General features: G+C 45.6%; 1 long non-coding RNA gene across 11 annotated transcripts in view; it reads left to right on the top strand.

Annotated features, from left to right (window-relative positions):
- Window positions 1-27,397, top strand: part of LOC138503294 (uncharacterized) — a 311,300-nt gene that overhangs the window by 151,547 nt on the left and 132,356 nt on the right. For 6 of the 11 annotated variants that reach the window (XR_011279603.1, XR_011279611.1, XR_011279602.1 and 3 more), the window contains exon 3: window positions 24,249-24,332. The exons of 2 other annotated variants lie outside the window; for them this stretch is intronic. This is a non-coding gene — a long non-coding RNA (uncharacterized lncRNA). Of the gene's footprint in view, window positions 1-23,613; window positions 23,928-24,172; window positions 24,333-27,397 lie in introns of all 11 variants that reach the window. 3 more of the 11 variants (XR_011279608.1, XR_011279606.1, XR_011279604.1) reach the window with 2 other exon arrangements.

The raw sequence follows: 27,397 nt of genomic DNA, 5'->3' as shown, positions 1-27,397 counted from the left end.
TGGATGTGAAATGCATGGACCTAAATCATGAACAACAGTAGTTTTTTCTGGTGAAGAAGATATCTGGTAATTAAGACTCTATGATAGAAGGACTGAAACAGACTAATTAAAAGAGCAAAGTTTAGGTTAGGATAACAAATTGGTCATCAAGTCCCATAATATGCGTCCCCAATCTATGAATCTACTATGACGCTTTGAACAAGAGCAAATTTTCCAGATTATTACTGCTAATGACTGTGTCTACGATCCATCAAAAAATGTCATCCTCAAAGTGGCCCTACCTATATAATGTTGGGCCATAGGGGCAGTGCTGCGTTTGCGTTTGCATCTGGTTCTGGATCTATGCTCAGATATTCTTGTTTGCGATGCTCTCGGGGTCTGACCCACATATATGGTACAGGTAGGGTGCTGCGCATGGGGGTGTGATCTGGTGTGGCAGAAGCCAAAGGGTGAGGGAGAGCATGCGAGCGAAGGGCCACATGCTGAGCCAGTCCATTGAGGTGCTTAAGAACAAGCAACAACCACATCTTCAAGTGAATCTGTTCACACTGTCCACTGTACTGGGGAGACCCCCTGCCGGCCCATAGAGTCGGGGTTTACTCCGAAGTACTTTAAAATGAGATAGCTGCACCTTCGAGATGGATGGGGGTTCAGATGTATTACTCTAACACCAATCAATAAGGACAACTCAATGGTTTGGCAAAGGGAGTCTGTTTAATGACAAGTACAAAAAACGGGGAGTCATAGAAATCAGCAGCGATGCGATAGTCTGTCTCGCTTCAACTCCAACAAACTTCATACAAAACATAACTTTTATACTCAAAACGCGTCATAATCTGACGTGTAACACTCAAAAGTTAACATACAATTCTATTGGTTAGGAAAAGGTAACTTTAATATAGGGTCTATATCTGTATATGGTAACGGAGTGTTATGCGTACAGGTTTTCGTAACGGTCTACGTACGTTTCATGTAATAAAAAGACACAGGAGAACCAACCAAACGTCAGGCAGTGGATGGGGGGGGGGGAAATACTTCAAAACTCGGCTTTCCGAGGCGACTGGAGGTTGCCATGGAAGTTAGGCAATGCGTTGCTAAGGAGGCACAACGTTCGTGCTGGGTCATCAGCTGCGCCGCGAGACAGCCTCCGCTGCACCGTGGGACAGCATCTCCTGCATCGCGGGAGTTGTAAACCTTCTTAGGATCAGTTCTTTCACTGACCAGGTTAGTGTGGGAGGAGTATTAGTAACTGTTTGGAGCCAGAAGGTATATTTGGATACTAATTGTGCTTCTTTCCTTCTACAGCTACTTTGGTCTCGGAGGGAAATCCAAACATCTTTCAATTAATTGATCCCTCTGTATGTGTGTTTGTACCATTCAGGGGGGTACATTGGTGGGAAGAATTCTTCCTCTACACTACGGGGTCAACCAGTGAAGAGGAATTCTGACATAATCAGAAGCCTTCTAAACATGGACCCCAACGAGACCCTAGCTAACCTCCTCCAATTAGTGGCAGATCTGAGAACAGATATGGCTAATGCTCATGCCACCACTCAACAACAAATTTTGGAACTCCAAACAGCCATACAGCCAATGCCTCAGGCAGCACCGGCATTACCGAATGCCCCGGTCGTTGAACCCGCACAGGCGGAGGCCGGGCCAGTGTATATTACGTCACAATTTCCTTTGGCTCCACCGGAGAGGTTCCATGGGGACCCAAAACATTTCAGGACATTTCTAAATCAATGTCGCTTGCACTTTTTATGCCATCCAGGTTCTTTTCCTGATTCTGCAACCAAGACAGCCTTCTTGTTGTCCCATCTTGGGGGTACTGCAGCTGCCTGGGCTAACCCTGTTTTGGAAGAGGATAGTCCTTTATTGTTCGATTGTGACGCATTGATTGAAGCAATGGGCAAGGTGTTCGATACTCGATACAAAGCCCAAGTCATGGAGTTGGAATTGTTAAGTTTGCAGCAAGGGGATATGACACTCTTGGCCTATTTAGCGAAGTTCAATCAATTAGCTGCTGAGACGGGTTGGCCTGATGATAAGAAGGCCTCATTGTTCTATAAAGGACTATCCGAAGCCTTAAAAGATACCCTTGCTATGGTGCCAGTAGTTCCAGCCTCCTTTCCTGAATTACTGGAACTAGTTCTTCAGATAGACACCCGTAAAGCTGCTAGGAAAGGGGAGAAACGTTGTGTGGCTCCTGACGTCCACATCAACCCTGTACCGTCTACTGTTGCACCAGAACCAATGCAGATCGGGGCAGCTACATGAGGTCCTCTTTCACAAGAAGAAAGAGAGCATCGTAAGAAAAACAATTTGTGTTTCTATTGTGGGTCGTCGGAACACCTATTGAAAGCGTGCACCAAGAAACCCTCCAAAAAGCAGGGAAACGCGAGAGCGCGGCAATAAGAGGAGTCCAATTGCCGAGCACTTATGTTTCCAAGGACTCCATATTAGTCCAACCTGTTAAGATGGAGGCAAATTTCAGGTTATCCCAAGACAGGAGTGTCCAAGCCACAGCAATCATAGATTCTGGAGCTACAGGAAACTATATTGATACCATGTACGCCAAGGATCTGGGCATTCCTATCATTGATAAAGTGAATCCTGTTATTGTGAACGCTGTGGATGGATCCACCCTGGTTTCTGGAATGGTGATCCAGCAGACAGAGGATTTGGCAATGGAGACTATAATGGGACATTCAGAAAATATTTTCTTTGACCTTATAGCTGCACCACAGTTCAGGCTCATATTAGGAATTCCGTGGCTACGGTTACATAACCCTTCCATTGATTGGCACACAGGCAGTATTGAATTTATCTCAGAATATTGTGAGAACCGGTGTTGGAAGAACAAGGTCCCAGCGAATAGTCCTTGCCATCCTCTATTGGATATTGCTTCTACTATTGGAGCAGTTATAACCAGTGCTTTGCCTACAGAATATTCTGAATTTAAGGATGTATTTGATGAAGGAGGTGGTTTGGTTTTGCCCCCGCACAGACCTTACAACTGTCCTATTGATTTGATCCCTGGGGGAAAATTACCATCAGGTAGGATCTATTCCTTAACCCACAAGGAAGATCTCATTCTGAAGGAGTACATTGATCAGTCTCTGAAATCAGGATTCATACGCCCCTCACGTTCACCTGCGGCTTCTCCCTTATTTTTTGTGCCCAAAAAAGAGGGGGATCTCCGTCCGTGTATTGACTATAGGGCACTCAATTCCATCACTGTTCGGAATCAATATCCCATTCCTCTCATCTCTGTGCTATTAGATCTACTGGGGTCATCTGTTATCTTTACCAAATTGGACCTACGTGGTGCTTACAATTTAGTAAGAATCCGTAGTGGAGATGAGTGTAAAACGGCCTTTAAGACCAGGTATGGCTTGTTTGAATACAGAGTCATGCCGTTTGGGCTCTGTAATGCTCCCGCTATGTTTCAATATTTCATCAATGATGTTTTTCACGACATGATGGACCAGTTTCTAATAGTTTATTTGGACGACATACTGATATATTCCACATCCTAAGAGTTACATGTGACACACGTCTCTCGCGTCTTACAAAGACTGCATGAAAATAATTTGTTTGCTAAATTAGAGAAATGTATTTTCCATGCTTCAGAAGTGGAATTCCTGGGGTATGAGATAACTTGTAAAGGAATTCAAATGAGTCAGTCTAAGGTTAAGGTGGTTTTGGATTGGCCCACACCCACCTCTTTGAAAGCCCTGCAATCCTTTTTGGGTTTGCAAACTTTTATAGGAGGTTTATTAGAGAATTTTCTACTTTGGTCGCTCCATTGACAGCTTTGACAAACACTGTCTTTGGGACAGTGTTTGTGATCAAGCCTTACAGAGTCTCAAATCTGCATTCACCAGCGCTCCTGTGCTCCAACACCCTAATCCTAATCTACCATTTGTGGTAGAAGCTGATGCTTCGGACATTGCTCTTGGTGCCATTTTGTCTCAAGAATGTCCAGAAACCAAAGGGTTGCATCCGGTGGCATTTCATTCAAGGAAATTGACTTCCTATGAACGAAACTATACTATCACTGAAAGAGAGTTGTTAGCAGTCCAGGACTCTTTCCTGACTTGGCTACATCATTTATTGGGTACAGCATTTCCTGTTCAGGTTTTCACTGACCACAAGAATCTAGTAGCTCTACAGTCAGTTAAAGGCATGGGCCCTCATTACGACCCAGGCGGTAAGTTACCGCCTGGGTCGTACCCTTACCACCATGGCGTAAACTATTTTTAAGCCATGGTGGTTGGCGGATTTACCGCCCCATTCCAAGGTGAGTGGGGCGGTAAATCCCCATTTCCCATTTTACCCTTCCCCATTCCCATTTACGGTGCCGTAATTATCGCCAAGGTCCCTTTGCGGCATGGATTTTAACGGCTGCAAAAAAGCAGCCGTTAAAAGCCATCCCGCAAAGGGAACCTTGTAATCAGGCGTTAAGGGTCGGCGCCGTTTACGGCGCCGTAAACCCCTTAACCCCTGAGTCAGAATGAGGGCCATGGTCTAATAAAAATATTTATTGTCCCAACGGGTCGGCCATGTTTTTTTAAGCCTAAGTGGCTCGATTTTAGAAAATTTTCCTATGGACCTTACCCGAGTTTTCGTCCATTAAACGCACGCGAAAACAAGCACCAGGGAGCCGCCATTTTCTGATAATCCTATCTTTTCCCCGATCGCCCTGGCTGACCTGCTTTTGCGGCACTAAATCAATTCCCCCGCCCCTGAGCCTGACATTATCAAAACATTCATATTCCCCGCCTCTCCCCGTGACGTTACTGTGCTGCGTAGGCAAACACGCCCAGTCGTCTTCTGCGCGACTCCACACAGAACCCGGAAACCAACACAGATCAACTCACAACACAGCGCGCCACAATTCGGAATATGAAACTGTACTTTAAAATGAAACAGCAACACGGTACATTTGGTAAAGTACATTTATTTGACATTAAATGTTTAGAGAATATTCAGCAATTGACATATGAACTCCGGAAGCCATTTATTTTCTTTTATCTGTATCCGCAATAACTGTTCCGTTTCATCTTGAGTCACACGCTGTTCCTTTATGGTACACAGGGTGTTCATTTTCGTAAAAAGAATCACTTTGGAAGCACGGTGAACCGCAAGGCTGTTCCATCAACTAGGCACTAGTCCATCCTAAAGGTTGATATGTTGCTTCTAGCCACTAGTACAGCGTAAGGGCATGTGGGCCCCTGGCGATCGTCCCATAATATGGTGATCGTGCTCCAGTTGTTGACACGAAGCTGCAGGTGTCTGCTGAAGAATCCATCCGCCGGTGTCTCAAACAGATGGCAGTGGCAGTAAGGGATCAAATACCTGTTATGAAAACAAAAAAATGATAATTAGTCTCGGTAGCCGAACTTCATTAATATTACTCATTTTATTTATTACGGCCGATCAGAAACTATTTGCTTGCAAGGGTAGTTCAATGGAGTATGTTCGTCTCTAAAATCAATGCGAAAAGTAACGAGATAAATCGAGGCCAACACACAATGATAAACGACAGTCTACATGCGTGAGGAATGATATGATATATGATATGGCATTTGTAACGCGCCTATACTCAAGTGTTACTAGGCGTGACGAGGCAGGTGGGGAACAAGGGCAGACAGACAACGATCCTACAAGGCCAGGTGTCTTTCTGATCGCGCATGGGGATGGGCTGTACAAGGTTAGTTGAATACAAATTAAATAATAGGGCCAGCTGGTGGCAAGTGCAAGGTAAATGCCGGGAGAAGGGGCTGAAGGATACAGAGACAGTCCCGTAGTGCAGGGAAAAGTGGCTGGGCCAAGGAGCGAGATCGGTGCCCACTACGACCAGTTTTACTTGCTTTTCCTAGCTCTTCATTCATTCATTTATTCATGCATCCATTTATTAAATCTTCATTCCGGTATAAAAGCGTGTAAAGATTTACTTACATTATATTTGAAATTTCCATTGTGTCTCTTCGTAATGCAGTCTGTAAAACGGACCGTGCTCTTAACAATGATTTTTCGTATACTGACCTAAAACTGAAACTCGGTCTAGTTTCTGAATTTTCTGCCTTATCGTCTCTTACGTTATTGCGCACTCCCTTCAAATGTAGTTCTTTCGGCATGGTCCCTGTCTCAAGGTCAAAAAACAATAGACCCTTATACTTCCAGTGCGACTTGTGGGCCTCATCTGGGCGCTGTCCTTCGCATTCTTTATTTGAAACATCACGTAGTGCAGGCATCTATGAGAACTTGAAGTTTAGAATCCGTCCATGTAGTGCGCCTCAATGTGTAACTGCGAACTGGCTTCTCTCCCAAATGCCACGGCCCGCTTGGCTGGCGCGTTCTAAGTGCCCCAATTTTGTCCCCGTTGTCTGCGAGCTTTGCAGCCCAAATTGAGACATTTAATTTTTGGCGGAAGGTCAGGGAAAGTATAAAGTACCACAGGAGTTGAGTTAAAAGTGAGATTTATTGTTTGTTTGTTTGTTTTATTATTTGCAATACGCAAGCCTCCCCTCCGTTAACAGTGCGCAGCATTTACGTTTACATGAGATGCGACATGAGAAAAATATATACATACACATATGTGAGGTGAATAGAGAGAATTCAAAGATGACACCCAGCTTGTTCGCCACCCATGATGGTGAAGGTAGGGGTTAGGTTTACAGGTACACGGTACAATAACATTTATTTACAAAAAGACAATCGTATTGCAATTATTTAAACCGGGATTTGTACTTCACAATCAGCTGTGCATCGGGTGGGCATGGCACAGTCGCAATGTTCGGTGGCAATGGATCACTGCTCTGCACAGAAACGTCCAAAATTCCATATCTGTGCTTCTCTAACACAGCAACAATAAGGCCTTCCACAAAGTCGAACTGCATTTCATCATAGACTGGTTTGATCACCCATTGCTTACTTCGTTTTGAAAACACCTTAGTGTAGCGAGGCATCCTTACTTTACCCCTAGTCCTAGATTGTTCACGTCCGACATTGCTGTTATGCGCCAAGACCGCTAGTAGAGTGCGATGTTTCATGCCCCGAAAGCTAAAATGCAAGCGCTTTGGCCTGTACTTTAGGTACATATTGTGGAACACCTCCAAATCTCCTGTGTGACAGAATTCTGTCAGTCCTCTCAAATCTCTTGATAGAGTTTTGTCGAAAACAATCTTCTCAATGGCTTTGTGTGTCGGTGAAGATGGAATCAACCACTTCTTCTTCCGTGCCTCCTCTGGGGACAAAGGGCCATGTTCACATTGGTGGAAATGTTCATTTGCTGTCCAGCGGTGAACGTTGGTACAGTGGTGCATCAGTGACCGCCATTTTTCAAGTAGTATTTCCACTGACCCCTCACAAGTTTTTGAGCTCCACCAAAGATGGTTGGTGATAGAATGTGACCACTGCAAAATACTTTCAAAACCTTTTTTTTCCCTGCAGCCGAGATTTTCTTATTGATTGATTTAGCAAGATGCCATAAGTCAAATTGATGTTTAATATGTGGGAACTGCTCTCTCATTGTCTTGGCAATTGAAACGTGTCTATCCGTGGCTATGAGGTCGATGTGCATTCCCCTCGATTGTAGATATTCCACTGATTTTATAAAACCTAGTTTCTCCATGGCCACTAACGATGTACTGTCATGATGCCTGCCCCAAAGCTCCGGGACAGGCCCAGCACCCCCGGAAGCAGGCATCATGCCCTCGGGAAAAAACCCAGCGGCCCCTAGTAGGGGCTCTTTGGACTTTGTCCTGGCACCTTTGGCGCCAAGCTCATATTGGACATCAGTCCTGGCGCCAAAGGCCCCAGGCTCATAAAAGAAGGTGTTTGGTGCACTTACCTGACGCAGACCATGCTGCATAAAGCCTCAGGCCAAATGAGGCTTAGGAGGGACTACTTTATTAAAGGAACTATTTTACTTTGGTGGGGACCGTGGAAGAATACTTACCTGGAACTTCTTCCAAGGCTATTTAAACCACGCCCGGACTGCCACACGTGCTTCGCGTTGTTCTGCATCTAGCAGCTGGACGCTCACCGTGTCTGCTCCTGCATCCTGACTTCTGCCACGCCCGCCAGCATCCTGGAAGACCTGCAAAGGGAGAAGAGAAGAGAATAGGAGACAGAAGAGCCCTTACCTGCTAAATCCGCATTCAGGAGACATTTCGCCGACGATCCTGAAAAGGAAGACATTCATTTTAAAAGCACATCGCATCGATCGCTGCAGCGCTGCATTCCACTCACCTTTACTAGGCGCCTCATGTTCATCAGCGACCATCTGGATCCGCAACCACATTTCAGCACCTAGGGAGAAAAAGACAAGAACAAAGGTGAGCTAGGGAAGAGAATAAGAAAACCGTAATCAGTCATCTTAAGACTTACCTGTTGGGTCATTCCCACTTCCTTTCGGGTCGGTGCCGCATCCTGGCATTTCCGGACCCCGGCCCCTAAGGGGAAAAAAGACATCAGCGTTAGTGAGCGAATGCTAAGACATTACCTGAACGCTCATTAAAGACTTACCTGATATCTACTGGAACTGCACCTTTCACTTCAGGTCGGTGCCATATCTCCGGCATTTCCGGACCCCGGCCCCTATGGGGAAAAAAGACACAAGCATTAGTGCATTAATGCAAGGACACTAAAGGAACCTCTCATCAAACAAACTCACCTGAAGTTCTACAATCCATGATCCAGTGAAGTAACTGGATCACAACGCGCCCCTGCATCAGAAGCAGGATGGAGAGTTCATCCTTTCAAACCATAAGGTGAGCCTTAGCAGGGAACTTTCAGAGGTGGTCAAAGAAGAGCGAAGGGGGAGGTGGGAGTAAGCACACTACTCGGCAAAGAGTTAATCCCCTTTCTCCATCTGCAGAAGGATCTTCCTACGGGCCAGACAAGCCAGAGTTGGGGGGTCGAGTACAGTTGGTGTTCCGAGTCCTGCGCATCACGCTAGAAGAGGTCGCAGCTATCCAGACCAGACCCGCGCCTCCGTGGGAGCCAGGTGAGCATTACAGAACGCGAAGCCTTCCTACAAATTCCCACCCAGGCGCTATGGAGACTTCTGAGATGGATCAGTTGGCCCAACTACTGGGGGCGTTACGGGCCGAGGTACATGCCGCTCGTCAAGAGACTAACGCTCTTAGGAGGGAAGTGATTGTTTCAAAGGAACAAACTGATGACCTGGCTAGGCAACTCTTGCAAGGTCAAGCTGGACAAACTCCTTTAACCGGTTCCGGTGGAAACCCCGCTCCAGCGTTTCCAAGTAACCCTGTGCAGATTAATCTACCTGGAAACATGCCACTGGCCCCGCCTGAACGTTTCGCTGGGGACCCCAAACGATTCGCCGTATTCATGAATCAATGTCGTTTACACTTCCTATGCAGACCTGGGGCCTTCCCTAATGACCAGACCAAGGTAGCCTTTGTACTGTCAAATCTCAGCGGCTGTGCTGACGATTGGTCAGTTCCACTGGTTACTCAAGATGACCCGGTTCTTCGTGATTTTCAAAGATTTCAAGCAAGCATGGAAAGGTTATTTGCTCGATACTCTCAGGGGCAGGCTCTGGATGACGAACTTCTATCCCTGCGACAGGGCAACCAAGACCTCTTATCATACATTGCAACCTTTAATAGACTAATTGTGGAAACTGGGTGGCCTGAGGATAAAAGGATCACGTTATTTTATCGAGGTTTACGCAGAGAACTTAAAGATGTCCTGGCCCAAGTCGTAAATCCACCCCAAGAATGCACTGAATATATAAACTTGGTGGTTCAACTGGATCACAGGCTTCAAAACAGAAAAGCAGACCGGTCCAAGTTTGAGACCCGGGTGTTGGTCAAGACCCACGCTAACCCCAAGGGTGCTGATGTCTCTGAGCCTATGCAAATTGGAGGGGTTAAAGGACCTTTAACTCCAAAGGAACGTGAAAGGAGGCGGCAGTTAAAATTATGTCTTTATTGTGGGAACTCTGGACATTTTCTACGAGATTGCCCAGCAAAACCGCCCAAGAAGGTGGTAGGCGCCGCTGATGAAAACCATGAAGTCTCTGTTTCGGGAAACGACTCCGCCCGACAAGTGTAGGGGTCCGCTTGCCGAGCTTGAAAACTTACTCTCAGACCTCGCATTTCATTGTGCCAATGGTTCTCGTAGATCTGGAACAGCCTAAGCGGTTGCATGCAATAAAGGCATACATCGATAGTGGGGCTATAGGAAACTATGTGGATCGTGAATTGGTCTCTAGGATTAACCTCCCTCTGCATCCTAAAACCAGCAAAGATGTCATCACCACAGGCGATGGAACTGAAATTGCCTCTGGACCGGTAACACATTCCACTACTGAGGTGACTCTTATTGGTCCGGATGGCCATCGGGAGGCAGTTGTGTTTGATGTAATCAAGGCTCCACAATTTCAGGTTATTCTTGTAATTCCTTGGTTATAGACACATAATCCTCGAATTGATTGGCGAGCTAAGAGAATAACCTTCCCGGATTGTGCACAAACCTGCTACCCAGAAAATCTGAAGATTAGTCTAGCATCTGTAACTTCTGCCTCCATGCAACTACCTCCGGAATACCAAGACTTTCAGGACGTCTTCCAAAAGGAACAGGCCAACACGTTACCTCCCCACAGATCGTACGATTGCCAAATCGATCTGGTGCCCGGTGCACAACCCCCTTGTAGCAGGATTTATGCCCTTACTGAACCTGAGAACCTGCATTTGAGACAATATTTGGATCAATACCTAGCCAATGGTTTTATTCGCCCGTCAAAGTCCCCGGTATCCTCGGCTTTGTTCTTCGTGCCCAAAAAAGAAGGCAACCTTAGAACTTGTATCGACTACCGCGCATTGAACCAGATAACGGTTAAAAACCGTTACCCTCTGCCTCTGATCCCTGAACTCCTTGACCAGGTGAAGGACGCTTGCGTATACACCAAGTTAGATCTCCGGGGGGCTTATCATCTGGTGCGAGTAAAGGAAGGCGACGAATGGAAAACCGCCTTCCGTACAAAATACGGATTATTCGAATACCAAGTGATGCTTTTCGGGTTGTGCAACGCGCCTGTTGCCTTCCAATTCTTCATGAACGATGTCCTTCGGGAACTCATCAATGTTTGTGTTGTCGTATATATCGATGACATTCTTGTGTACTCCTCTTCGGAATCTGATCACAGAAAGCATGTCCGGGCCGTCCTTGAGAAATTGCGTCAGCACAAACTGTTTGCTAAGCTGGAAAAGTGTGTTTTCCATACCACCGAGGTTGAGTTTCTCGGATTCATCCTGACACCTAATGGGGTCCGAATGGACTCACGGAAAGTGGAGGCCATCCTCAAATGGCCATCTCCTAGTTCGGTGAAAGGGGTCCAAAGCATGCTTGGTTTTGCCAATTTTTATCGCAGATTTATTCCGGAATTTTCACATGTAGTACAACCCATCACTGCACTCTTGCGGAAAAATAAACGTTTCGAATGGACCAAGGAAGCTGAACAGGCCTTTCAGGAATTGAAAGCTAAATTCACGTCTGCACCTATTTTGAAGCACCCGCGTCCCGATCTCCCATACATAGTCGAAACTGACACATCCAGTTTAGCCATGGGAGCTGTCCTGTCTCAGAGAGACCCTGAAACCAACCAACTGCATCCTGTAGCATTCTGGTCCAGAAAGTTCTCACCGCCTGAGGTAAATTATGCAATTACCGATAAGGAATTATTAGCCATTAAGTCCGCCTTTAAGGCTTGGCGGCATTATCTTCTTGGCGCCAGGCACACCATTACCGTGATCACTGATCACCGAAACTTGCAATACTTAAAGACTGCCAAGGCTCAATCGTCACGTCAGCTCCGATGGGCTTTGTTCTTTGCTGAGTTCGATTTTGTAATCACTTACCGTCCCGGCTGTAAGAATGGCAAAGCAGATGCACTATCTCGAATAGGAATGGGAGAAATAGACACTAATTCAGAACCTGTGCCGATCATTCCCGAACAAAGAATTTTGGGATTGACCTCCTTACAAACCTTCGAAGACATTCAAGCAAGAGTAAAACAACTCCTGGACTCTACCGCCTTGCAGGATTGGATCCAAAGAGGATCTTACTTTTCGGTCAACAATGGCCTACCTTACTTCCAAGGGCGCTTATTTCTGCCAGAAAAGGAATTACAAGAACTGGTTATTTCCCGTCATCATGATGCCCTGATGGAAGGACATCCTGGCATTGCCAAAACTGAGGAAAAAATTAAACGACAATTCTGGTGGCCTTCCTGGCGAAAGGATATTAAATCTTTCGTGATGTCCTGTGGAGTTTGCGCCCAAAACAAAGGCCAAAAGACAAGACCCGCCGGTCTTCTTCAGCCTTTAGACATTCCACCAGCGCCTTGGCACACCTTATCACTAGATTTTATCACGGACCTGCCCCCTTGTAATGGATACAATACCATTCTGGTTGTGGTGGATTTATTTTCAAAAATGGCTCATTTTATTCCGTTGAGAGGATTACCTTCAGCTTCTGTCCTTGCCAAGGAATTCCTCGAAAATATTATCCGTTTGCATGGATTCCCGTCCATATTAGTCTCCGACCGGGGAAGCCAGTTTATTTCACACTTTTGGAAAAAGTGTTGTCAACTGGCACAAATCGACGTAAGACTCTCAACCAGCCACCACCCACAGACCGATGGTCAGACGGAGAGAACGAACCAGACCCTTGAACAATACCTACGGTGTATGTTGCACCAATCGGAGGGTAATTGGAAGGATTTGTTATGGGTGGCCGAATATGCATACAATAACTCGCTGCACTCTGGAACTGGACAAAGCCCCTTTTACACCCTATATGGACATCACCCTCGTACTTCAGACCTGGACTCTCCTCTGAGCCTCGAAATGCCCGCAGTGGACCATTTGCATTCCACCATAACTCAAGCCTTCAAGAATGCAACTGCCCATTTGCAACAAGCGAAAGAGAAATACAAGAAAAATGCAGATCAGCATCGGAGGGAGGCGCCTTCATACCAAATAGGAGATCAAGTATGGTTGGCTACAAAACATTTATCACTCAAGGGACCTCGAACTTTTAATCCAAGGTATTTAGGCCCTTATTCGATCAAAGCTATCATTAATCCAGTGGCAGTCAAGCTCGAGCTGCCAACCAACATGCGGATTCATCCCGTTTTTCATGTGTCACTTTTGAAACCAGTGCAACCAGGAACCAGATTAATAAAGCCTCCAGAACCAATTCAGATAGATGGGGAACCTGAATTCGAGGTAAAAGACATTTTGGTTTCTAAAATCTCAAAATCAAAACTTTTCTATCTAATTGATTGGAAAGGGTATGGGCCTCAGGAAAGGTCTTGGGAACCCAGCGACCACGTACATGCACCTCGGCTGGTAAAAAGGTTCCATCGGAATTTCCCAAACAAACCGAAACCTCCAGAAGGAACGACTTTGGGAGGGGCCTTGGGGGGGAGTGCTGTCATGATGCCTGCCCCCAGAGCTCCGGGACAGGCCCAGCACCCCCGGAAGCAGGCATCATGCCCTCGGGAAAAAACCCAGCGGCCCCTAATAGGGGCTCTTTGGACTTTGTCCTGGCGCCTTTGGCGCCAGGCTCATATTGGACATCAGTCCTGGCGCCAAAGGCGCCAGGCTCATAAAAGAAGGTGTTTGGTGCACTTACCTGACGCAGACCATGCTGCATAAAGCCTCAAGCCAAATGAGGCTTAGGAGGGACTTATTTATTAAAGGAACTATTTTACTTGGGTGGGGACCGTGGAAGAATACTTACCTGGAACTTCTTCCAAGGCTATTTAAACCACGCCCGGACTGCCACACGTGCTTCGCGTTGTTCTGCATCTAGCAGCTGGACGCTCACCGTGTCTGCTCCTGCATCCTGACTTCTGCCACGCCCGCCAGCATCCTGGAACACCTGCAAAGGGAGAAGAGAAGAGAATAGGAGACAGAAGAGCCCTTACCTGCTAAATCCACATTCAGGAGACATTTCGCCAACGATCCTGAAAAGGAAGACATTCCTTTTAAAAACACATTGCATCGATCGCTGCAGCGCCGCATTCCACTCACCTTTACTAGGCGCCTCATGTTCATCAGCGACCATCTGGATCCGCAACCACATTTCAGCACCTAGGGAGAAAAAGACAAGAACAAAGGTGAGCTAGGGAAGAGAATAAGAAAACCGTAATCAGTCATCTTAAGACTTACCTGTTGGGTCATTCCCACTTCATTTCGGGTCGGTGCCGCATCCTGGCATTTCCGGACCCCGGCCCATAAGGGGAAAAAAGACACCAGCGTTAGTGAGCGAATGCTAAGACATTACCTGAACGCTCATTAAAGACTTACCTGATATCTACTGGAACTGCACCTTTCACTTCGGGTCGGTGCCATATCGCCGGCATTTCCGGACCCCGGCCCCTATGGGGAAAAAAGACACAAGCATTAGTGCATTAATGCAAGGACACTAAAGGAACCTCTCATCAAACAAACTCACCTGAAGGTCTACAATCCATGATCCAGTGAAGTAACTGGATCACAACAAGCCCCTGTATCAGAAGCAGGATGGAGAGTTCATCCTTTCAAACCATAAGGTGAGCCTTAGCAGGGAACTTTCGGAGGTGGTCAAAGAAGAGCGAAGGGGGAGGTGGGAGTAAGCACACTACTCGGCAAAGAGTTAATCCTCTTTCTCCATCTGCAGAAGGATCTTCCTACGGGCCAGACAAGCCAGAGTTGGGGGGTCGAGTACAATTGGTGTTCTGAGTCCTGCGCATCACACTAGAAGAGGTTGCAGCTATCCAGACCAGACCCGCGCCTCCATGGGAGCCAGGTGAGCGTTACATGTACATTGTGTTACCTGCACGACCACCGAACTCACAATTTTCTTACTATCCATGTCCTGAAAGTGGTAGGTGCAGTACTTGGCAGAAAATCCAGGGCTATCGCACTGTCCATCGCCGGCTAGCCTGAATCGTTTGCCTTCGAATGTACTTGCTAGAGACAATTGTTCAATTTTCCAAGCATCACTAATGGCCGGAAACAGATAATCACGTTGGTATGTGTAGTACAGCGCTTTAGAAATGAAATGGAGTCCCACAAACTGAAAGAAAGCCTCTAACTTTCTAAAACTGGAGCCACTAAAAAGTGATGCAGCTGCACACAGTAGATTGCCTGCTGGCATTTTCCCCAGCATTGGTTGTGCAGACCATGAGAACCTATGATTTAATCTACAGGCGGCATTTATTTTGACGTTACTGCCTTTTATTTGACGAGTCACATTAATCAATGGCTTCCCACATACTTTCCCTCTAATGGAATGCACACATTTCAGCATACTTATAATTTCCATCAAACAACTGTTGAATACAATGTATTTGCTCTCTTTCATTAGACTGTCATCCTGCGTCAACGTTGTTTCGGCCTTTGACGTTGTGGAGATTTCAACACATTGGAAAGTAATATCGCTGATATCAAGTTCTGATGCGTCTATGGATGCTGCGGCTGGTTCATTCACTGTCATTTCAACATCTATTACTTCAACATTGATGGGAGAACACAACAATGTCGACAGGTTTTTTGGTGGCAAATTTTTGGCGGGTGTAGATTGTGTAAATTGATCTGCAACTACTTCAGAGCTATCTTCAATACATTCAATAACATCTTCTTGTGGTGGTGCGGTCGCACTGTAGCTATGGTCCAATGCAACTTTGCTGTAGTCTCCAAACACAATTAATTCATGTTCTGGACATGAGCATCTCGAGCCTGAACACGCCTCGCCTCAATTAATAGTTCCTCCATAGTGTACACGGTCTGGCAAGCCACATCTCTCATTCGCTTCACTGTCTGTGTGTGTATAGTTCTGACACCCACGGGTAACTGGAGGAGAGATTGGAAAAGGGATGTTCAGTTTAAACACAAGATGGAGTGTAGTAGAATTGACTGGAAAAAACATAAAATAGTCCCCAGCACAAACATTTTTTTAAAGTTACGAACTGTTTGTAACTAACCTTTTTTTGTTTTTTTTTCTTTGCAACTTTTTTGACTCGACCTTCAACATCTGCACGCTGTAGCTCCGATTAGTTTCTGCATGTCCTCCCTTCCTCTTGCGCTGCAAGGACTATATTTTCTGTATCCGCATAGACAGCACGGAATGAGGCTCCATCGTCTCCCTGAAACATAGTACTTTCATTACTATGTATCAAAATATTGTTAGCATAAAACACAGGTGAGGACGAGCACACAGGTACATCTCAATAGCCAAATACGATTTAAACATTGTGTGCAACAATCAAAGGACAAGTATTCGACCAGTGATGATCTATTTCGATGGAACTGTCAGTATCCATACCTCTGGCTCTGCATGGACTGCCATGAATGGTTGTATTGGAGAGGAGGCATCCGCATCTCCCTGAAACACAGTACTTGCATTAGTATGCTTTTCAATATTGGAACCACAACACACACTTGGGGTCGACGGCACAGGTACATATAAAGAGATAACCGCAAATGATGCATTGTCCAAAAGAATCAAGGAAAATCCAAATATGATCACATTTCATCGACTTATTTCAACGATTCCTTTACATCTGCATCATCTAAATGAGATGTTGTGATTGTGGTGGAAGCTCCGTCGTCTCCCTGAAACACAGTACTTGGATTAGTATGGTTTTCAATATTGGAAACATAACACACACTTGGGGTCGAACGCACAGGTACATATAAAGAGATAACCGCGAAAGATGCATTGTCCAAAAGAATCAAGGAAAATCCAAATATGATCACATTTCATCGACTTATTTCAACGATTCCTTTACATCTGCATCATCTAAATGAGATGTTGTGATTGTGGTGGAAGCTCTGTCGTCTCCCTGAAACACAGCACTTGCGTTAATAGGGAAGAAAGTATAGCAAATGGAATCACGTTATATGATCACGCATGATGGAGCTGTCATTATCCATACCTCGTGCTGCTGAAGAATATCTATGGATGTTGCAAATGTAGTGCGCACTTCCGAAAGCTGTTGCGCCGATTTGTATACTTGAATGTCAGGCTCTGCATCAAGTGCAGGGGTTGACACTCCATCAACTGCCTGAAACATAGTACTTGCATTAGTGAGGATTACAATTGTGAAAACATAACACACACCTGGTGTCGACAGCACAGGTACATATCAACGGCTAACCACGAATGAAACATTGTGTAGAACAATCAAACGACAAGAATTCCAGCTCTGATGATGACGCTCGATGGAGCTGTCAGTATCCATACCTCCTGCTGTTGAAGAACATCTAGAAATGTTGTAGATGTGGCGGACGCTTCAGCATCTCCCTGAAAGACAGTACTTGCATTAGTATGGATAACACTAATTATAACTGAAAACAAACACCAGTGGACGATAACTAAGGTGTATATTAATTGGAAAGCAGTAACCAAACATTTGGTAAAATAATTACACGATAGAATAAAACTATTACTTGACATGCATAAAACAAGTATGTAGCGGATTAGCCTAGTAAGATTACCTGATACGCGCTAGAAGTGGTTGATAACTGCGAACATGTCAAGGATGTAGAATGTTCTTGCTTCAGATTCAAGGGATAGTCAAGAAGTTGTAAAGGTCAATTAATGATTGATAATGAAATGCCAATATTAAAAATAGCCATGTAAGCCGACAGAATATTTGAAAAATGCTCAATACAGCACAGTTCCCTGTCCCCATATATATATACATTGCATTTGTGGGTTATGAAATCGAAAAAGAATATATTGATAAATGTCATTATTCAAAAATTCAATATCAATATCGAAATTATTACAAGGGATAGAACACCTACAATATCTATTAATCCATTCGGCTACACACTACCGCAAGGCCTAAAGCTAAATCCGGACACTTGACTCACCGGTGGCGGAATGTGGACGAATAGAGTGGGAATAGCGTTTTCGCGCAATTTCCGTGTCGTTCGCCGTTTATTCTTCTTTGTTACCCAAGAAGTTGTGTACATGTCCAAGGAAAAGTGCCGGCTGCAGATGCGGTATCGATCACCCCTCTTGTCCTCTAAGACTTGTTGGACTCTACTTTCCAGCTCATCCAGTGGATATCCGCAATGTCTGACCCATTCTCTTATTCGATCAACAGTTTTCGGGAATACATGCATTGTAGTTCCTTCAGATTTCGCATGGGTCTTCGAAGGGCAACCGCTAATCGAACATGCAGGCATTGTTGATAAATCTGAAAAGTAAATATCGACATTATTATACAATCTTCAAGAGTAAAGATTTGATACAAAAGTAAATGAATCATACAATGATCAATGCAAGGTTTGTTTTGGTCGCAGGAACTATACCAGTTCATTATGTGCTGCTTAGTATTTGCATAAGTTGCAGAAATGTATAATTGATGTGACTGAAATCTGAACATGTGACTCGTCCCTTGGATGTTCTGTCTTGCACGAGAAGGAAACATGCTAACATTATTGACTGGACCCCCGAAGGATGCAATTCAATCACAATAGTCACAGATGAAAATAAATAGATCTATTGATAGCATAGCAATGGAAACTCAAGTCAATACCAATGAGACCAATGAACATAGCACTATTATGTACTCTACTCGAAAATAGATAGAAATTTAAAAATCTGCGAAATATGACCAGGATACACGGCCTTACCTTGACCAACAAACAGTTGGATTCAGCAAGCAGAGCAGTATGTTGCGGGAGAATAGGTGGATGGCCACAGGTAGCGCACTGATGGGTATGCTCGAAGCGGTCACAGAAGTTCACGGATAGCACGACGACGAGCAGATTAGCATAGATCTCAGTGGTTCCCAGGTAGCACGTTCAAGAGTTGACTTGCAAAGCACAAAGATGTTCTCATGAGACATATCGAGTGGTTTTTAAAGTATTAGAAACTGGGGTGTGTTTGTGAATGAATGACGTATGTATGTCGTGATATTAGGGGGTGGCCTGCCTGGAGACACGGGGTCTGAGGAGGCCATGTGACCGAAAGCCCCTTGGCGTGGGACACCTTTTGAAGTGTACATGCAGTTTGGCACCTTGGCCTTTCACGCCCCTGACAGCCCCCCATGCCAGCGCTCATCCCCGGGTGTGAACCACCTTTGATAGAGGGGGGTGGGATGGATGGCCCTGGGGCGTGCAGATAAGGCACAGGAAGACTGCTGAATGGAGACACACTTATGTGGATTGCAGGGGGGCGGCCTGCCTCAGGGGAGGCCTGCCTGGAGACACAGGGTCTGAGGAGGCCATGTGACCGATGGCCCCTTGGCGTGGGACACCTTTTGAAGTGTACATGCAGTTTGGCACCTTGGCCTTTCGCGCCCCTGACAGCCCCCCATGCCAGCGCTCATCCCCGGGTGTGAACCGCCTTTGATAGAGGGGGGTGGGATGGATGGCCCTGGGGCGTGCAGATAAGGCACAGGAAGACTGCTGAATGGAGACACACTTATGTGGATTGCAGGGGGGCGGCCTGCCTCAGGGAAGGCCTGCCTGGAGACACGGGGTCTGAGGAGGCCATGTGAACAATGGCCCCTTGGCATGGGACACCTTTTGAAGTGTACATGTAGTTTGGCACCTTGGCCGTTTGCGCCCGTCACAGCCCCCCATGCCAGCGCGCATCCACCGGCGCGAACCGCCTTTATATCAATATACAGTATATCGCCTTTATATCAATGAAAGTGTATCGTTGCTTATCAATAACAAATGCCACATACCGGAGATTCTTGTGAGCAGAGACCCACACTTCAACCGGTGTATTATAGTGGTCAAGACCCTAAGGCCTGTATAATCCAATGGTAATTGTTAGTATAGATATATGTGTGACTTTTATAGAGACATAACCTACTGAAAGACTTTGAACAAGTGTTATTTAGTGCATGCATTATCGAGAATATGTTATGTCAGCTTAGATAGATAGTGACCAACCTGCTTCACAGCAACCAGACCTTCACCCATTCGGAGCACAGATGTCTGACATCCATCCTTGAATGGAGACACACTTGATTCATTTAAAAAATCGAGACAAACGTTGTTAAAATATATGTGGTGTTTTATTTTGTATCTTATTTTCATGACACAAAAATACAAGACTTTAAAGATTATACAGGTCAGGTTGCAGCACAGCGAGAGAAAATCCCCTGTACTGACCGCTGTCACTCGGGAACGTTTCTCTAATGGCACGAACGGCACAGGCGGGTATCACTCTTCGAACGCGGTGTCCAAGCCTCCCGTGAAGCCACCATGTAAAGGAACGATAGGCCACCAGCCTGTACCACCTGTGAAAAGGAATGAAACAAACTGTTTTTAAATGACCCAGATAAGTTTAATAAACGTTTGTTGTCAATGACAATTCTTTAACTAATGGCATTTTACACGGACAAATGCTATCTAGACAATGCACACTATTGAATGACTTACATGTGTTACAATGATATGTAGATGTAATTTTGGATATAGTAGAAGAACATGAAATAGGAGTGGCATGACAAGCAGAGTATACTTACTCGTTACTCGGATTACGAGGACGAACAGTTGCTCGAAGTTCGTGCATAAGCACCATCATTATTCTCAACACGGCCCGTGTGAGGCAGGCTGCCCTGAAGTCTGGCAGCTCGGTGATGCATTGCGGTCGTGGCTCGTCTTCCGAAATGTAGGCCAGGCATCCCGAGTTTTCTCGGCAGCAGCAGTTCTCATCCTCTGTTGGCATTAGCTCGCACCGATTGCATGTGCACCAGGTGGAGACGCCGTCCATTCGACTAGGCCCAGGCTCTTCATCTGTTGATTCGTCCTGCCAACTGCCGTCCGAATCCCCATCGTTTTCGCGTGCTTCCCTTTCCAGTAGTTCCTCCTCGGTATACTCGGGCTCGTACATGTAGGGCATTATTGTAGCCATTGTGTGTTAAACAAACTAAAATAATTGATAGCGGTGGTACTGGTATCTGTTCACACGGGCTACAAGCGGCGAAGGTAGCTGACCAGAGCACTGAAACGAGTCACAGAATACTCAAAGTAACACAGAGAGAGGAATGGAATCGAAAATCGGCTGCTGTGTGTTGTGAAACGGTCTGTTTATACTTATTGAGGAGAGAGGCATCCTGCCATTTCCATGGCGACACGTCATTAGCTGAAGCGCAGCGAATGTTGATACGAGACGTGCTTTGGCGTTGGGAAATGGGCGGTACAAGTCTGCTGATGACAGGCTCAGGGGCGGGGGAATTGATTTAGTGCCGCAAAAGCAGGTCAGCCAGGGCAATTGGGGAAAAGATAGGATTATCAGAAAATGGCGGCTCCCTGGTGCTTGTTTTCGCGTGCGTTTAATGGACGAAAACTCGGGTAAGGTCCATAGGAAAGTTTTCTAAAATCGAGCCACTTAGGCTTAAAAAAACATGGCCGACCCGTTGGGACAATAAAAAATTTTACTAGACCATGCCTTTAAGTGTTCTACTGCCCGACATGCTAGGTGGCATGAGTTCTTTTTGATGTTTAATTTCACCATTACGTACCGGCCCGGTTCATTACACACGAAGGCCGATGCCCTCTCACGCATCCATGGTGAGTCGTCTCCTCCAAGTGCAGACGGTCGTCCTCTATTGTCACATCAGGTGATCTGTGCTTGTACTTTACAACCTACCTTGCGTGATGAATTACAGGAATGGGTGAAAGAAAATCCTGCGGAAACGGCCAGACTTAATATTGAAGTCATACATGGTTTGCCTCATATCAAGGGATTACTATTCCTTCCAGATGATGATACTCGGAAGAAGGCCATCAAGTGGTGCCATGATTCAATGTTAGCAGCACATCCAGGTACTAAGAAGTCCATAGATCTCCTACAGCGGTGGTGCTGGTGGCCTTCTATGGCTAAAGATGTTACCCAACACATTGCTTGTTGTTATGTATGTGCACAATGTAAAAGCTCTCATTCCAAACCTGTAGGCTTGCTTCAGTCTATGCCTGTCCCTGACTATCCGTGGTACATGATTTCCATGGACTTTGTGGTGGATTTGCCTCCAGTTTCTGGTTTCAACACCATTTGGGTGATCATTGATTATTTTACCAAACTGGCGTTGTTCGTACCTTCTCAAGGTCTCCCTACCGCCCCAACATTGGCGGATTTGTTTCTGAAAAATGTTTTTCATTTTTTTTGGTCTCCCTTGTATTATCATTACGGATAGGAGCTCACAGTTTACTTCTCGTTTCTGGAAATCCCTTACCGCTTCTTTTGGAATTGATGAGAGGTATTCCAGCTCGTACCATCCCCAAACAGACGGACAGACAGACCGTCTCAATTCAACTATGGAACAATATCTTAGGTGTCTTACCCATCAGTATCAGGACACCTGGCTTTCATTGCTTTCTGTGGCAGAATTTGCTTATAATAATTCTCTCCATTCATCTACGCCTTCCTCACCGTTTTTTGCCTTGTATGGTAGGCATCCTAGGTCTATGCCTCCCTCTCCTGTTCTACCTGCACGTCACCCCGCCGCTTCCTCTTGCATTCAGCAACTTGTTTCGATACAGACGCAGGTTAAACTACACCTTGAAAATGCTCAGTCTAGTGCCAGACGCTTCGCTGACGCCCATCGTTCTCCGGCCCCAACGTATGTAGTGGGGGGAAAGGTTTGGCTCTCGACGAAGAATTTACATATTCCTGGTAGAAGGGCGCTTCTCCCACGCTATATCGGTCCGTTTGTTATCACGGCAGTAATAAATCTTGTAGTCGTACGACTGTCTCTTCCTGCCAAGTGGAGAGTACACCCTGTTTTCCATGTATCCCTCGTTAAAGCCTTTCATCCTGGTACCTCTCTCCCTTCACGTCCGCCTCCTCTGTCTGTGAAAGGTGAAGACGAGTATGAAGTGCACAAGATTCTGGATACCAAGGTTTCCAGACGTGTCAGGGTGTATTATGTGGATTGGAAAGGATATGGTCCGGAAGAGAGAACATGGGAACCTGTTAGTCATATACATGCTCCTCGATTAATATCTGAGTTTTGGGCCTCGAGGGGACGAGTCCCATCTTTAGGGGAGGGTACTGTTATGCGTACAGGTTTTGGTAACGGTCTACGTACGTTTCATGTAATCAAAAGACACAGGAGAACCAACCAAACGTCAGGCAGTGGATGGCGGGGGAGAGTACTTCAAAACTCGGCTTTCCGAGGCGGCTGGAGGTTGCCATGGAAGTTAGGCAATACGTTGCTAAGGAGACGCAACGTTCGTGCTGGGTCACGGCGGTGATCATGTGATCCTGGATATTTAACCCCGCCTCCCTGCTTACTCAGTGCTTCTGATTAAGCATTTTTGTGGCGCTAGTTTCTTGACCTTGTTCTTTGACTACCCGGTAACTTTGACCCCCTGATTTTGGACCCGACCTTGATTTTTGGATCTTCCTAGTCTGTTTAGGTAACTCTGTGCTTTTCTGGTATCCGACCTCTTCTTTTCACCCGTGGATTCTGTTTTGCCTACTCCTTAGTCTTGTCTTGCCCATGTGATTTTCGACCCGGCTTACTTAAAGGACTTCTTCGGATAACGTTGACTTCACGTAACTCTTGTTCTTATGTTCGTACATTCTTGTACTGATTAACAGCCTCAGATGCACCGTGGGACAGCCTCCGCTGCGCCGCAGAACAGCCTCTGCTGAATCGTGGGAAGGTATCCGCCGTCCAGCGACACAGCCTCCGCTGCACCGTGGGACAGCGTCCGCTGCAACGTGGGATATCATCAGCTGCACCATGGGACAGCATCTGCTGCATCGCGGGAGTTGTAACAACCATTGTTTGTTATACTGTGGATATTCTTGCTTACGTATTCCTTGTAAATCAGACGGAAGTTTGGTTTCCTCGTTTCAAGAAAAACAATTGCCAGTTATACTTCGTGCTCCACGACTTTGGAATCCCTCTGGTAAGAATTACTGTGCATTTACATATTTATTGGCAGTCTTGTTCCTTGTACATAAGTGATTGTAAAACCAGAGGGGCTGTTTGTTTTGCAGAATAGTCCTAGTATATACGGCCTGTACTCAGATCGGGGTAAACCTTCTTAGGATCAGTTCTTTCACTGATCAGGTTAGTGTGGGAGGAGTATTAGTAACTGTTTGGAGCCAGAAGGTATATTTGGATACTAATTGTGCTTCTTTCCTTCTACAGCTACGTTGGTCTCGGAGAGAAATCCAAACATCTTTCAATTAATTGATCCCTCTGTATGTGTGTTTGTACCATTCAGAGGGAATTCTTCTTCTACACTACGGGGTCAACCAGTGAAGAGGAATTCTGACACGGAGTGAGGGGATTGTTTAAACACCATCAGGTGGGCATCTAAGCCCTTTCTTCAAAATGACTACTGTAGACGTCTCTAAAAGTACGATGTCCCATTGGTTTTACTAACTATAGGACCCTAGATTATTGGTCCATTGTGATTAGGTTGGCATCAACCCCATGCATACATTTCCACTTTGCTTAGCAGCACGCAGAATGGTCAGCCAGGTGCAAGGTGTCCCCCAATTCACCCGGCCTTCCTTCAATCAATCATCACTTTATGGGCTATGTGTCAATGAGTTCACTGTGGTTGGCCTCGAAACTGCATCTTCTTGTCTCGAAAAGTTCTGATATCTCTGTCTGGGCGGATGCCAAGCGTAGATTTGAACCCGTGCTCCTTCTCGCTCGGTTGGTCACGTGCTACTCACACCGTGAATCTGCCTCGTTTCTCTCAATTTGTGTATTTGATTTTCGTTTCAACCGCCACCTGCCTTCGCCTTCTTATCTCGATCCTTCAGAGGCAGGAAATTCTGTTCTTAGTTTCAATTAAAAGTAGCTACTGTTCATAGCTTCTATTGGTATGACCTTGGCTTCCCTGGCACAAGCTGCCTCTGCCGAGTTTCGATTCAGCCGTCTCTCTTCGTGTTGCTGGAATATGAATCTTCTCCTATGGCCTCTAGTAATCTGATTTGATTCTGCTTTTTGTGCAAAGTGGACTCGCACTTATAATACTGTGCTTCGTTTTGTGGTAGATTATTTATAATGGCGCATGCCGCTCTATTCTTCTACTTAGCATAGCAAGCCACACTGTTTTCTTAGCTTTCTTGCGGTTACAATCATATGTACAGGCGTTAGCTGGTTGAATATCTTCATCCTGCTTACAGCTTAAGCTTCTTTGTATTTCAACAACGTTCTCTTCTTCTAGTTTCACGATATCTTTATTCATGGCATTTCATCTCTTTGTGTCATCCTTGGGTCATCATATCTTCTATCTGCAAGTCCGTCCGAGTCCTTGTGACGTCACCATTCGTCTTCCATTAAGGCCTTTTTGGTTTCTTCCTGGACAGTACTTAAGCAATCTTCATTTCATCTCATCTGCTGGTAGGGTTTTCTCAATCGATACTTTACTGTCCATGGTTGTCTGGTTATTGGTACTTCAATAGGTATCGTTTATTTATTTATTTATTTGTTTATTTGTAGTGCGCCGACCGCTCGCAAGCATCGGGGCGCATACGAGGAGACAGAGACACAAAAGAGGATAGTACATTGGACGTGACAGATTGACACATAAGGAAGTTAGCAGTAGGTGGCGAGGGTTCTAATCAGGGATTACTTGAAGAGCAGAGTTTTAAGTTTTTTGCGGAAAACATGGAGATTAGTTTCCAGTCTGAGACATGTCGGAAGATTGTTCCAGGGGGTTGCCGCGCGGGCAGGGAAAGCTCTTCCTAGACCTAGTTCTTTTTTGAATTTAGTAGTTGTTATCAAGCCCTTAGCTTCGGATCTTAATGTTCTGGTCGGGATGTAGGGTGTAAGTTTAGTCTTAAGGTAGGCGGGTGCTTTTCCATAAAGGCATTTGTGGGTTAGACACAGGGACTTGAATTGTACACGGTCTTCCATTTTTAACCAGTGCAGGTCACGTCTGAAATCGCTAATGTGATCTCTCCTGGATTTTTGTTTAATGATTCTTATCGCCTGATTTTGAATCAGTTGGTACTTGTGCAGGTTTTGCTTGCTGGTGCCAGCAAGGAGTGCGTTACCGTAGTCCAAACGTGATAGGATGGTAGCTCTGGCAATGGTGGCACAATTCTTTTCATTAAGAAGAGGTCTAATTGCCTTGAGTATTCTAATGTAGTAATTGCAGGTCTTGGTGACGTACAAAGCTTGAGCATCAGCGTTGAGTGAAGCTTTGAGAGTCATACCAAGTGTTTTGACCTTATCAGCTACTTCGATGTGGGATTCCTTGATTTGAAATCCCTTGTAGTCGGATGTCAGTTTAGCGCGCGCCTGAGAGGATCCAAATACCATCAACTCAGTTTTATTGCTATTCAGGCACATCCAGTTGTTGTTCATCCACACTTCGATGTTCTTGTAGAGGATGTTCAGTGTGATACTGTCCTTGGCATAATCACCGCTCAGTTCCATAACAAGCTGAGTATCGTCAGCGTAGTTAGTGAAAAACACTTGGAGTTGTTCTAATAATTCACACAAAAGGCGAATGTAGATATTAAATAGCAATGGTGACAGGCTAGCTCCCTGAGGAACTCTGCACGAGATGTTATGTTCGGTTGAGAATTTGTCTCGTTCTTCTGATAGGCACTGGGCAGAGCCCTACTGCGGCTCTCTGTTGGTTTATTTGCTCATCATACATCACATATCTCTGTGTGAACGTTCCTGGTACTTCAACATGGGTGACTGGAGTGCAGGCTTCATTTGGGACCTCCTCTACACCACTATTATCCATGATTTACACTGTCCCCTATTATCTATGATATTGAACCATGTAAAATAATAACAATATTATGAATAGCCATTCATGTATTCCACATCACTGAGTTATTTGTTTCTTGGCTTACTCATGGCAGCCTCTGCAGGCTTTAGGCTGCACTTCACTGCATTGATCTAGGTTACAGATCCCCTCCCCACCTGCAGGGTTTGTCTTTCACAGCAAGAGAAATTATGGAATACCAGTTAATTTCCTTACAAATAGATACAATGAAACCACAAATAGCCCAAAACACTCGGGTTTCCTGCACAATTGTGTTTTCTGTAGCCCAATTCCCAGGAAAATAGCCAAATCTGCCCACACAGTGTGCAAGATGAAGCTGGTTGACAAGATGCCAAAGAATCCAGAGATGGAATTTCCGGGGGCTGGGAGGCAGAGCAGCCAATCACTCTTGCAGCTGCTTAAGGGAGTGGATGTAAAATGCTCCTCCACATTTCCACCATGCCTCCCTTGAAAGCCATCTCCTTCTCCCCCTGTAAACCCATGCCTATACTCTTGGATTAGGTGGATTATGGCATGTACACGCCAAAACCAGAAATTGGTAAGAGAATTTTGGCCTGTGCATGGGGTGTATGTAGCACATTGACCGCCCCCCCCCCCTTTACAGCATCAGG

This window comes from Ambystoma mexicanum, chromosome 11 (genome assembly GCF_040938575.1).
Source record: "Ambystoma mexicanum isolate Mex_15411 chromosome 11, UKY_AmexF1_1, whole genome shotgun sequence".
NCBI lineage: Eukaryota > Metazoa > Chordata > Amphibia > Caudata > Ambystomatidae > Ambystoma > Ambystoma mexicanum.
The sequence above is the reverse complement of the archived record's forward strand: the minus strand, read 5'-3'. Positions and strand labels throughout refer to the sequence as shown.